The sequence below is a fragment of the Panthera pardus genome, unplaced genomic scaffold, assembly GCF_024362965.1.
Source record: "Panthera pardus isolate Hobbes unplaced genomic scaffold, ASM2436296v1 HiC_scaffold_21, whole genome shotgun sequence".
NCBI classification, from domain to species: domain Eukaryota; kingdom Metazoa; phylum Chordata; class Mammalia; order Carnivora; family Felidae; genus Panthera; species Panthera pardus.
Window position 1 is genome coordinate 42,215,812 of NW_026526777.1, and position 13,747 is coordinate 42,229,558.

General features: G+C 47.8%; 1 protein-coding gene across 1 annotated transcript in view; it reads left to right on the forward strand.

Moving 5' to 3' along the window:
- Nucleotides 1–785: 785 nt before the first annotated feature.
- Nucleotides 786–13,747, forward strand: part of LOC128778845 (uncharacterized) — a 180,021-nt gene continuing 167,059 nt past the window's right edge. The window contains exon 1 of the mRNA XM_053909170.1: nucleotides 786–1,235. The gene's annotated coding sequence lies outside the window, so the exon portion shown is untranslated. The remainder of the gene's footprint in view (nucleotides 1,236–13,747) is intronic.

A 13,747-nucleotide genomic window follows, 5' to 3' on the forward strand; every position in this document is an offset into this window, starting at 1 on the left:
GCTCTGATTCTGAGCTTTTGGTGGAGGGTGGGCATTTGCTTATAGCTAGCCAGCAAAGCCCCCCTGGGGACCTACTTGGACTGAAGAGATGAGCTGCCGGAGCCCAACGTCGTCACCAGCAATGGCTCTGGGAGGCATTTCTGTTAATTCTTGAGGAAACATAACAGCAGAGAGCCGGAGAAATAGGGGAAGAAAGAGCCCTCCGAGAGATTCAGATCTAGAAAATCTTCCAAATGACAGTTCGACTGGCTTTTCGGGCTGTTTGTGTGTTCCTTAACTCCCCCAGGGGGCAGGGTCTTCCTTGGAGCCCTCACCTGGCCCCTGGCAGCACTCGCAGAGGACCTGTAGGCCCCTCCAGGGGCAGCGAGAGACTTCCCCCCGCGGCCGGGGCCCCCTGTCCTTGGGCAGCTTCTGGCTCAGAAACTGGCCCCTCCACACTTTCCCCTCCCCCTTACTCCTTAAAGCCCTCGATTCGCTTCTGTTTCTTTTGGGATATAATCCTACTCTCGCATCACCGTTCCCCCAGGCCTGGCAACGGAGACTCCTGCCCACAAACCCGGAGGGTGTTCTTGGAGTGGAATCGCCTGGGGGAAAGTTCGAGGTCCCTGAACTTTTCCGCAGGAACCCTGACCTGGATTTCTCGCCCCCAAGCCGTTTACTACCCCGAGCGCCGCGTCACCAACCTGCTCCCCGCTGCCCCCCCTGCCCCGCCCCATCGGCCCCGCCGCCCAGCCCCGCCCGCAGCCCCCGGAGTGCGCGCGCCCGCCGGCGCGCCGTCGCCGCGCCTCCCCGCCCGCTCCCTCGCCGACCTGCGCGCGCTGCCCGAGCCGGACCGCCGCCGCTTCCCCGGGAGCCGGCTCCGGGCCGCCCTGCTCCTTTGTTTCCCCCCGTCTGGCCTCTCTGGGGGGCATGTGTGCGAGTTGTCTCGCTGTCAGAAATTTCCTTTCCACGGTGTGGGCAGGAGGCAGATTTTTTCCCCCTGTTAACTGCTTCCCTTCTGTTTTATCCATTTTATTTTCCGTTTCTCCCCCTTACCTCCTCCTGCCTGCCTTCCCCCTTCTTTCTTTGGGTTGCTCCTTCGGCCCCCTTCCATTTCACCGTCTTTCCTCCCCGCCCCCCTCTCTCGGGGCCCCTCCCCCCACCCGTTTGCTCTTTTAAAATAATTCAGGGATGCTTCGGGAATACTAGCACGCCCTGCCCATTCAGCCGAGCGCGGGACCCTGCGTGAATTCCAGGTAAGCCCGGGGTCCGGCCGCCGCGGGAACAGTGGTCCGCGCCGGTGCCGGCTGCTGCCTGCCGCGCTGCCCGCTCCTCCCCGGCGGCGGGGGCGCCGCGCCTCGCTCCCGGCGCTGCTACCTGTTGGGGGATGATGGACCGCGGGGATTCCTAGTTTGCCCAGACCTTCTCGGAATCTGGCTCTCCGCCGGCTTTGCCTCTCTACACGCTACCCTTTCCTGGCAACTTCGGTGGCGACTTCCCGGGCGTGAGAAAGCCCGTGCCGTCCCGCGTTTCGGGGTGTGAGTGGTGTGCCCTTGCCAGGCGCCCGGCCGGCGTCTCGCTGGCCCAGCCCGCAGCCAGGGAGGCTCGCGCGCCCCGGGAGCGCCGCCAGGCTCGGTGCAGGTGCCGGCCGCGGGGTCTTAGCGAGCCTCCCCGGACCCTGCCGCGCGTTCGCCAGCCACCGCCCCCCGTACCGGGCATTTTTGTGCGCGGGAGACCCCCTCGATGGGAGGGGCTTGCCGAGCAAGGACGGAGCTTCCAGCGAAGTTTCTGTGAAGGAAGCTGCGTGCACCCTTGGAGGCGTCCCGGGAACGGTAGGCTGGGTGCCCGGAGCCGCGGGTCGGGCGGGTGGCCGGCAGACCCACTCCTGGGAGAGGGCTGACAGTTGGGCTCAGAGGAGGGAGGGGAGTGCGGAGAAGAAGTCAGGCTTCTTAGAGTGACTTGCTTTTTGACAGAATTTGGGTCTCCCGGTGTGAGAGTGGCTGTGCGTTCTTTTCCTGGGATGGAGCTCCCAGTTCTCTGAGCCTCTTTGTTTTGAGTCCTTGCCTGGGAGAGAATGATGGGAAACACTACCCCTTATGGTTTCTCTGAGATTGAGGCATCCACCTCACCCTGGGGGTCAGGGTGGCAGTTTGGCCACTTGCCCCAGGAGGGGATCCTCCCTCACGCTGGGTCTGTGACTCTGGCGGCTCAGAGCGCGAGATTCAGGCTGAATGGGTGGGCTGGTGACCAAAATCTGGGGGCTTGTGATGATTCACCAGCTCTTCCCTTTGGAGGCCATGGTGGTGGATTCTTACTCTTGGGCGCCCAGAGCTGCACATGTCACAGAGGCATCATGGTTAGAAGAAAAGCTGGAGGAGTCAGGATGGCTAGGTCCAGAGAAGAGTCTTCCTGAAAGGATAGGATGTTTGTGATGCTTAAATAAAGGCATGACTTTATCTTCACCAACGTCAGAGCCGGAGAAAAGGGGCTCTCTTTACTGGGCTGGGAATGAGGGTAGATGCCAGGGGAAAAGTTCCAGTTGACAGTTCCAAGAGGAATCACCAACGGAAAATATAGAAGTTCCTTTCTGCAAGTGTATAGATCTTGTAGGATTGTGCGGCTGTCTCGAGAGCCTAGAAGAAGGCAATCTTTTCTTGTTTGATTCCATTCTAGAGTTTTCTTCACACGCTGAGTCTCTGGCCTGGTAAAGAGGTTTTCTTTTGTTTTTGTTTATTTACTTATTTTTTAATACCACTTGGTAGTAATGGGTGATCATGTAATTTATTGTTCAAGCCAGGGCACTTTTGAAAGTGGACAGAGACATTAGTAATGGTTATGTAGGGACAATAGAGGCTGTCCAGACAGGGATGAATGATTGCCCTAAGAGTGACTATATGGTCAGAGGTAGGGACAGTTGATGACATAATATGTGTTACTTTCATGTCATTTGGATCTTGCATGTTCCCTCCTGGCATGGTTCTTTCTGACTCAGATCTCAGATGGACTTTATTTCAGTTCCATCTAAGAGTCCAGCTCTGAATACGAATCTCTTGCCCTTGATGAACTTTTTCCCCCCAGCTCCATCAGTCCCTCTGAAAATCCCATTCCCAGCATGGGACTTCATGCTTTGACTTCAGGGATTGCAAGCAGAGGGTGATTTACATGGAACTGTTTCTATCCCTCTGTCTGCTTCTCTGTGGTATTTATGAGCATGGGGATCCAAGGAGGTGATCCATCTGCCAGGAATTCAAGTGTTGTGTTGACGGCAGTGTGATATACAGTGACCCTCAGAATCACACAGTTGAGTTATTGGATTACTGCCGTCATACCTCCTTGGCTCTCCTGCAACTGGGAATGAGGTGTGTGTGCTTTGGTTTCAAACTGAGAAACCTGTGTTCAGGAAATGTCCTGTTACAGGGTAATACCTGGCTTTGACTTCTCTCGCTTGTGTGCAGGAGTGATGGGGATTCTTAGGGGGATTCTTCATTCCTCTGGGGGCCCATGGGTCTTTCAGGCAGCCAAGTCCTTGCAGGGCTTCAAAAACTTGGCCACCGCTTATTAAGTGCTTATTATTTTCCAAGCAATTTCTAGACTTTATCATAATTAATCCTTATTCAACCTTGTTCAGGAGGTATCTCCATTTTATAGATGAGGAAACTGAAGCTCAGAAAAGTTAGTAACTTGCTCAAGTTCACCCAGATAGTAGGGGGCAGAGCTGGGATTCAAACCCAAAGCTAGCTGACTCCCTCCATGCAGTGGTGCTTTTTTGTGACTTTGATGTGGTCAGTGTTTGGCTCACAGAAATAATCCCACCTATTTGGGGTTTGGGGGGTGAGGGGCAATTCTAGAGTGGGGTGGATAGGGCAGTGCATTTGTCCATCCTGCCTGGTTCTTGACTCATGTTGCCCCTGTCCTTTCTGTCAGCGTTGTTCTTTCTTGGTCTCCATGAAGTTTGCTGTCTCTTGTTACCTGTGTTGCTGCTTAGACCATCACTGGAGGGGTCTCTTTCCTGGATCCTACTGCAGTGAACTCATGATTACCTGGGATGGTAGGATTGTTTCTTGGAAAGATAGAACATGTCACCATCTGGTTTTTAGGGTCTGTCTACACCTTAGTTATTAAAGCCTAAGGTCTCTCACTGTCACAGTTCACTGAGTCCAGTTTTTTTCAGAGATTGACCATGACCTGGGCTTGGAGAGATCATCACTACTCAGAAGTAATTCTACAGATTAGCAAAGGAATGGTTGCCCCGAAGTAATTTTATAGATCAGCAAGGAAAGCTGACCATACCCGCTGGCAGTGTCTTGGCCAGGTCCCTCAGATTCTTTCTCTATCATATGGGTGAAAATATACCATTAAGTAGATAGTCCCAGACATTGTTTACACCTAGTCATCATTCTTATTGACCTTGTAGCACCACAGTCAGCCAGACCAAGAACAGCATGCTTGGGGGGAAGGAGGGCATTATCAGGTGGGGGGGGGGGGGTAGATAAAAAAAAGCACTGCTCTGGAAGACTTGATTTCTAGCCTTGGCTCAGCCCCATTAAGTAGCCATGTGACCTTGGGCAAATCATTCACCTCCCTGGACCTCTTTTACCTTGCCTGAAAATGGAGGTTGGGCAGATGCTCCCCAGGTATGTCCTTGTTCAACCATCTAAGATCTCACAGTTCAGGAGGGCTTTGTGCTCTGTGCTCGCTCTGCAAATCCTAGGCAGAGCCCTCCTCCCTTCTCCTCTCTTGGTGAGGCTAGGGGTGGGTGGGTGGGGTTGATGGATAGGTGTTAGATGGAGGGGCTATGAAAGAGGCATCCTGGGGAGGAACAGAAACAGTGACTGCCCTTGGCCTCTTGTGGGCAGGCCTAAGTCCAGTTTGTGTCTGGAGAAATGAGGTGGTTTATCTGGCCAGGGGAGACTCTTTGCTCCCGCCTTGTGTTACCTTGGCATCCCGAATAAGTTATATTACCCTGCATCCTCAATAAGTGGCAGAGAATTGAGAAGAGCAGGAAATACAACACTTTACTAACCAACATCTACAATATGCCCTGAATGATGAGCTAAGCACTGAAGGAGGAGTGGGTTAGGGAGCAGGACAGTGGGAGATGGTCTACCAAAAAAAGGTGGAGGGGGCACAGTTTTTGTTCTCATGGCACTTATAGTGTGGTGGGGAGCCTGCATCTAGGCCATTGGATGAAGTATACATGTGACAAATTATAAAGCCATGTGGAACCAAAAGGCTCATTTAAAACTATTTGTTACAGTAGATAGTTGGTTATGTGCATGTCAGGTATCTTCCTGGTGGAAGCAAAGGTATGTGGTACCTTTCTCACTGTCACCTGGAAAACATATACCAGGCTATAATCCTCATCTCTGACAGGAGGATTCTAAAGGGTTCTGTTGTCTCCTTACATGCATGGACATGGAGGAACCACAGTGAATGAGATTCTAGAACAGAATTGGGCTTTACCAAGGAAAGGCCTTCCCATTTACATTCCCATGGTATTATTGGAAAGATTCATCCTGTGGAATCACAGAGCCTCTGTAACTACTTTGATCACACTTGAAAAAAACATTTTCTCCCTATAAATGCTAGCCTGGGACTGGAGTAAAGAGAGAGTGCTCTAGATTATTAATATGGAGTTAGTGTTGGCAGCAGCTCCTAAATGGGTTTTCCGGAAGGGCATAGAACTGGGGAGCACCAGGAGGAAGGCGTGATGCTGTCTTGGGCACAGTCCAGGCACCACGGCCTGTGGCAGGGCAGTGAATCTATCCCTGTGACTTTTTACGTAATTTCTAACCTGGGTAACAAAGTCTAGGGCTGTACTCATGGACACATCTGTCAGCGATGGAAGTATCACTGTTGTTGCAAAAATCCAACTTGATGCCAAAGTAGTTCTTTGTGTCTTCTGTACTACAGAGGCTATATTTATTCTCTCGTATATCTTTTGGGGTTTCCCCCCTTTCTCATGAACCACATGTGTACATGGCCTTTTTCTAGGAGGAGTGGGAAAAAAAGATGAAAATGACATGGTTCTCACTTTCAAATAATTGGTTTCTAGCTCTCAGTACAGTACTTTGAAGAAGTCTTTTTTCTTTTACTAAATTGTATGTTATCTGGCCATGATGTAGGGGATCTGGTCTTGCTCCAGTCCTTACTGGCTGTAGACCACAGACAAATCACTTAACCCCTTGGGCCTCAGCTATGTTATCACTACACAGGCCCAGTACCCCACCTTACAGAGAAGGGGCCTGGAGCCTGTGGTTGCTGGAGATTCCTGCCCATTTTAAGAGTAATGACTGTTCTATGATTTTGTCTCCCATCCCTTTTCTCCTCCTCTCTTTGTTCTTTGTCTCTCCCTCTTACCCTGACACATAATAGAATTTTTTTTTGTTTGCTCTATTTACTGAATAGGAATTTTATTCTTTTTCCTTAATTTAAAAAGTGATGAAGAACATTTTATATTTCTGCTTCTTAAAAGAAGGTAAATTGAATCTCTGTTGACTTATTTGGTTCTTGATTGATGTTTTCTTGAGTATAATGAACCTAGATACAAAGTTTCATGCCTTCCTTAGTGAAGGGATTTGTAATGACAGGTGAACACGTATCCAACAACTTGCTTCTCTTTTTGTAGCATCTCAGACTCTGGGTTAATGAGCTGTTCAGCGCTGATGTCTGAGTCCTGGATACATCTGCCTCTGTACCCAGGCAAGGAAAGTCAGCCTGCCAACCTCAGAACCTGGGCACTGGCCCAGAGTGGTCCCCAAGGTGTGTGGAGGGGAAGGAGTCTGGGCTGGGGAGGGGATAAACCCCCAGATGTAAGCCTCATCTCTGTTATTCTCTGCTGTTAAGCAGCCTCTCTCTGCTTGCCCCCTCCCTCCCTTCTCTTTTCCCACCCTCTCTCCCCACCCTCTTTCCTTTTGCAAATATATCCCGAGTGTCTGTTCTGGGCCAGGCAGTGATTTGGGTACTGGGAATATAGCAGTGCACGAGGCAGAAAAATCTCCTACTTTTGTGAAATTTATATTCTGTTGCAGGGAGAGAGAGGGGAGGGGGAGGGAGGGAGGGGGAGAGAGAGAGAGAGAGAGAGAGAGAGAGAGAGAGAGAGAGAGAGAATAGACAAGTAAATTTAAAAAAATGTGGTAAATGTCACCCAGAAAATTAGTATAGGGTGACGTGGCAGTGACTGAGTAGCTCTTTAGATTGGAATGTCAGGGAAGGCTTCCGAGGACGTAATATTTAAGTGGAAGATCAGAATGACAAAAAACGAGATAGGATCCATATCACTGATTCTCTGTGGCATTATGAGGAATAACTACCACTGCACAAGAAAGTGTTCTGTAGACTATAAAATAAATGCAGCACATTTTATATCTCATTAGCGAAATTCCTTAAGGGCAAGCATTGTGATTAATTAATATTTGCAATCTCAGTACCTAGCATGGTAGTAAATGTGAATTGAAAAAATTTAGGCTTATAAAATTGGGAGTTCAGAGGGGATTTTTAAGAAATAAAATAAGGTGGTGTCTGTGGCAGGCCTTTGTTAAAAGAAAATTCCTTCTGCTCTTGCAATTCCTGGGATTTCCTGGAGATTTCTATACACACTGCTCTGGGGAGAATGGAGAATTTCTCAGAGAAGGGCATCCCCAGGGCAGAGAGGGATGGGCAATACTGAGGAAGTAGACTTCTTGAGGAGATTCCATGTTGCTTTTCTTGCTTTTCGTGGTCATCTTGACCCAGAGCCGAGGTTAATTTATTTGAAATTGGGAAAAGATGCCATAGGCTCACTCTTGTCCTCCATGTCTGGGAGGAAGACTTCCTTTCCCACACATCTGCATCCTTTGTCTTCCTCCAGTCCTGGAGCCTGGCTTGTTAGGTGCCCAGAAGACCTCAGGCCATTCTGCTGATTGTTGGCTGTGACTCTATAGACCTGCTCCCCTCTCTGCCACCCTCTCTGAGACTTGAGTCAATGTAGCCCACCTACTGTATCCAGTGAGTCATGGCTTTCAAACACCCAGGTATGAATCACTCAACTTGTAGCCTTTGAGATGTCTTGGGTGACAGCTGAGGGAGAAGACTGTGTGCCTGCCCCTGTTCCTCACCTTGCTGTTGCTTTATCACACTTCCTGTACTTAGAACCTAGAGCTCTAATCCTACAGCCCAACTCAACGAGACCAGTTGTTGGGGTATGTGGGCTATTCACTGACATGGTAGAGGTCCTTCAGGGAGACCATCTTGTCCCAAAGTATGGTTCCTGGACTAGCAGGATCAGCATCAGCCCGGACATCCTGAATCAGAAACTTGGGTTGAGACAAACCTTCCAGGTGAGTCTGACTCATGTTAAAGTTTGAGAACCACAGTTAGAGGTATTGGTGAAGGGATGTACCAGAAACATGACATATCTTACACCTGTCTGAGATATAGGAATTGTTGTTCTCGTTTTATAGGAGCAAAACCCTCCAGAGTCCAAGATCACCAGAGGTGGTAGAGCCCAAATTTGACTAAAGTCTTGGTTCCAAAGCCATAATTACTATGAGGTTTAGATGATAATATTTCTAGAGACTTCTGTTACTAACCATTAAACACTTTAGTGCTGATTGCTTTATTATCCATTTACTATAGGCTTCTAAGAAGAGATCTGGAGCAACCCAGGTATCATTGGTATTTCCTGGGTGCTTTAGCTGCTTGGTAATTTCACTTCTGATTAGCTCTGCCTGGGTTCCTCTTCCAGATGGGAACTGAGAGACTGCTTCTTAAAGGTAGGTCCTGCTGGTCCCAACCTGGGTCCTTTCCACTTCTTATGATACACACTCTTCCAGAGGGATTTTCTCCCCTCCCTTTGCTTGAGCCATCACCCATATACTGATGACTTTCCAACTCAGGATTGTCTTTTGAGTTTCAGAATTTCCCTCTAACTGACTACTGGACATTTCTACTTCAACACTCCATAGTATCTCAAGCTTACCTTGCCCCAAACTGAACCCATTATTATTTACAATATCTTGTCTTCTGCTTGTGTCACATTTGCTGTCGTTTCATTGGCTAAAGCAAGTCACAGGGCCAAGCTCAGTTTCAGTGTGCAAAGCTCCTCCAAGAAGCAGACACCAAGATGGGATTCAATGTACAAGGACTTTATTAGGGGAAATACCTACGAAAGGTAGTGGGCAACGCTGGAAGAGCTATCAGGGCACCAAATGAATCTGACCCTGAGTGATGAGTAGAGGGAAGGAAGATTGAGTGCAAGGATCCCAGCCTGCTGTAAATCTAAGAAGGCTCAGCAAGGCTTCTGGGAAGCCCTTGGACCAAAGTCAGTCATTAGATGGGTTTCATGTCTCCTAGGAGTGGCCTGCCTTAGTGTGCTTGCCCTGTTCCTCTGTGAAAATGCAGTGATGGATTTCAGAGCCCAGAAGCTGGGGCTCTTGGTTAATTAAGTGTCCTATAGTTACACGTCTGCCAGGCACATTCTTATGTCCTGCTGCATAGCCATTAGTCAAATGGTTTCTCATATGTCCCATATTTACACTTGTAGCTCAGACCTCTGTGATAAGCTCCAGACATCCTTATCCAACAACTTTCCTTATTTTTAATACTTATTTATTTTTTGGGGGGGCGAGGGGCAGAGAGAGGAGGACAGAGGATCCAAAGCAGGCTCCGAGCTGTCAGCGCAGAGCCCGATGCTAGGCTTGAACTCATGAACGATGAGATTGTGACCTGAGCCGAAGTTTGACGCTTAACCGACTGAGCCACCCAGGCGTCCATCCAAAAGCTTTCTTAATGTCTCCACTTGGCTGTCTTAGGGGCATCTCAAACTTATGATAAGACTCAATTCTTGATCTCTGCCACCAAATGCTTCTCCTCCAGCTTTCTTTGTCTTGGTGAATGGTGTCTTCATCCACCTAACAGTTCAGGGGACACTGTTGATACTTGCACCTCTCTATACCCTTAGGCAATCCATTATGAAATCCTGCCAGTCTAACTACCTGAATGCTGTTTGACCCTGTACTCTCTTCTCCACTCCTACTGCCACAACCTAGACCAAGCCCTCATCATCTTGTACTTAGATGACCATAAGAGCCTCCTAACTGATCTCTCCACTTCCTGTCTTGTCCCTGTTGCAGCTCTCTGCTCTACCTGGTAGCTCATATAATGTTGGATAATAAACATGATCATGCCACTTCTCAGCTAGAAATCCAAGATCTTAGTGATGGCCCATGTGCCATGCATGTTTTAGATCTCTACTTTCTTCAGCTTGAACTCCTACATCTCCTTCACCTACCACTCTGTAGCCATATTGGACTCCTTTGGAATATGCCAAGCTCTCTCAGGGCCTTTGTACATGCTGTTCCCTCTCTTTGTAATTCTTCCAACCTCTAACTCTCCAGTTACCTGGTGAATGGCTGTTCATCATTCCGTTCATCATTCATACCTACTCATCATTCTATTCTCAATTTGATGTCATTTCTTCAGTGAGATCTTCCCAGACAACTGTCCTCCCCCACAGTCTAATTTAGACTCTTCCATTGCACACTTTTATAGCATCCTACACTTTTATAGAACTCATCCCAGTTTATGTGTGTACACTTAATATCTGTGTCCCCAAGGCAGAAAGTTTCTTGAGGATTGGGACCATGTCCCTGTTGTCCACTGCTGTGTCCCAGAGCTCAGCACAGTGCTGGCACATAGCAGTAGCTTAGTAACCCTCACTCTTGGTTGAATGGATACAGGTCCAAGAGAGGGAAGGAGGTAGGGGAGACTGGGTCTTATGGTGATTCACCCCTCCTAGCCCCTGGCTCAGGGTTGGGAAGGACCTGGGTTGCCCAGGAAGAATTGAATGCTCTGATTCTAGACTGTGAGTTCCTTAAGGGGAAATTGTGTTTCTTCTTGCATACTGCTTCCCTTCCTTCTTCATCCTCTCCTCTCCCTCACCCCCCCTTTCGCCACTGGACTGAGGATGCTTCCATGCTGAACAACCAGCTTCCAAAAAGATAGTGTTGATCAGCTGCTCTGGGATGACCCAGTGAAGCTGCGGCCTCTTTCTTAGCCTACCCTCTGACCTGTGAGGGTCTCCTGGTGTTAGGTCTGCATTATGCCTCCAGCTTCCTCTGGCTTTTGCCCATCATGTCTCCCTGCTATGGCCACCACTTCCCAGCCCTCTATCTTTCCCTCTTCTCTGCCTGCTTCCAGTTCATTATGGCTGAAACTAAAGGCCAAAGCACCTCCAAAATGTCCTAAGTGGCTTTGCATAGGTGACTTGTTTTCTCTGAATCTCAGCTTCCTTGGATATGTGTAGGAGTAGTCCCTCCCTCACAGGATTTGTGTGAAGTTTGAATCACTATAAGCAATGAACAGATATTAGCTACAGATTATTGAGACTTGTTTTGGGTCAGAGGAGGTGGTGGTGAGCTCTCAGGGGAGGGGACAGAAGGCACAATGGCAGGAAGATCTGGCTGGGCACTGCCATAGTGCACTTGGGCCGCCCTCTTAATGTGCCATATTATAGCATCTCAGAACCTCGAGCCCGTAGGTATCCAGTAAACACTGACTAAATGAGCATATAAAGTATTTGAGGGAGAGAGTCAGAGCATGTTAATCTCACATCCTGTTAGGCATGGCTCTTGTAGGCGTGTATAGTTGTGAGGGTTTGGGGATGCTTATTTGTAGAGGCCATTCAAACCATTAAGACAAACACAATTCAATTAAAAAAATACAGATTGCACCCGCATTTTATTCCTTCATTCTGCTTTTTAAAGTTTTCATAGCAAAATTCTCAAAGCCCAAATATGAAGCGCCAATGAAATTATTTGCCTTGTAAACTTAGGGCTTGAAAAATAGGTATAATTGTAGTGGTTATGTGGGAAATGGCTCCTGGTAGTTTTGCTATTTTGTTCTGCCTATAAAGGTAGAGGTTGCTTGAGGTTTGCATTGCTGTTAGCCTGCCATTGAGGAATTGCAATTGAAAATTGAAGAATTTTAACTTTTGTTTTCACTGATCCCGATTTCTATTTTGAGGGGTGGGAGGACCTTGGAGGGAGCCCTAGCAGATGTGATTAGACCGCAGACATTACCCAAAATCTAATACATCAAAAAATTGTTAAACTCCTACTACAGTGATTCTTAGGCTTTGCCATCATAGAATCCTTTGAACATTTGATGAAGGCTGTGGACTCAACTTGGTGAAATGCACATCTCAAATATTCATACAATATCAGGGGACCCCAGAACCTCATGAAGCACTTCCTACTTACCCCAGGTTGAGAATATTCTTAGCATCATGAATCAGCCACAAGAGGACTGGGCAGAGCTCAGAGGACAGAGATGCCAGGTGGAGAGGCAGGTCTGGGCCTTGCCCTCACCGGAGCTTCTGGTGTACAGGACTCATGCAGAGAAGTTTCCATCCTCAGCATGCAAACTTGACCTCCCTGAGGATGCTTCCTGCACCTCACCTGGACAGAGGTTCCCTTCTGCAATTGTGAGCCCTGACGCTGTCTAGAAGGCTGGCTGTGGGTCAGCTTGGCCCATAGGAAATGATCCATAGTGACACAGCAAAGGGTGGCCTGGAGGGTGGATGACAACATTTCTCAGCCCCTTCCAACATGAGCTCTGTAAATAGTCTGTGGAAGAGGTTTCCCTTGGGACTTAGCCTTAGCTTGAATTCCTTTCATTCCTAAAATGCCCTGCTCTTTCCTCTTTGCCCATCTTCCAGAGGCTCATCTCCTCTGGGAAACATTTGGCATCTCTCCCAGGTGGCCCCTGTCCATCACTGCTGTGAACCCCAATATAATTATGGTCCTCCCATCCTCTGTGCTATGTGTTCCCATATTCCTTGCCATTTTTGGTTAACCTTTCAGCTGTAGGACTTGACTTAGCAGTTAGAGGGCAGTTTCTCAAAGTCAGAGACTATACCTTCTGCCTGGCTACCTGGAGGCTCAGAGTGGGAAGTTTAAGAAGAAACCAAATATGTTATTTAGGAGAGCAGCCGGGAGAAGCAATAGAGCTCCAGTGACAGCTGCAGGGGCTGTGAAGGGCGAGTCTGCTGGAAATGACTGTGTTTTTGAAACTCCTCCTTCCTCCCCCAGAAATGGCTTCATTTCTCTTCTCAATGCAGTACGATTCCTCCAAAGAGTTACCTGTACTTGTTGGGTCTAAATTCTCTCCCTTTATTTTCTCCTTTTCCTTTCCTCTTCCTCCTTTTCCTCCTTCTTTTCCTCTTTCTTTTTCTTTAGTTTTTTTTTAATTGAAGTATAATTAATATATAACATATATATTGATTCAATATAATGATTCAACAATTCTATACATTACTCAGTGTTCATTACAATAAGTATATCCTCTTCTTATTGATTAGTTAATTCTATTGAATTAGCTTCTTATTGTGGAAAATTTCACCCAAACATATACTAGAGAGAATAGTATAATAATCCCTCAAATACCCACTACTCAGCTTCAGTAATTATTGACTCATTTGTTTTCACCTGAATCTCCCCACTGGATTATTTTGAAGCCAATTCCAGTCCTCCCATAATTTGATAAATATTTAGGTGCCAATCTCCAAAAGATAATGGACTAGAAGAATAACCAGCATTATCACACTCCTCCAAGTTAATTAATAATAATTTCTTCCGGGTATCTAGTTGGTATTCAAATTTCTCCAATTGTGTCTTCTTCTTCTTGTTATTATGTATATTATTATTATTTTTTTGTTTGAATCAGAATTCAGGGGCGCCTGGGTGGCTCAGTCGGTTAAAGCGTCTGACTTTGGCTCAGGTCATGATCT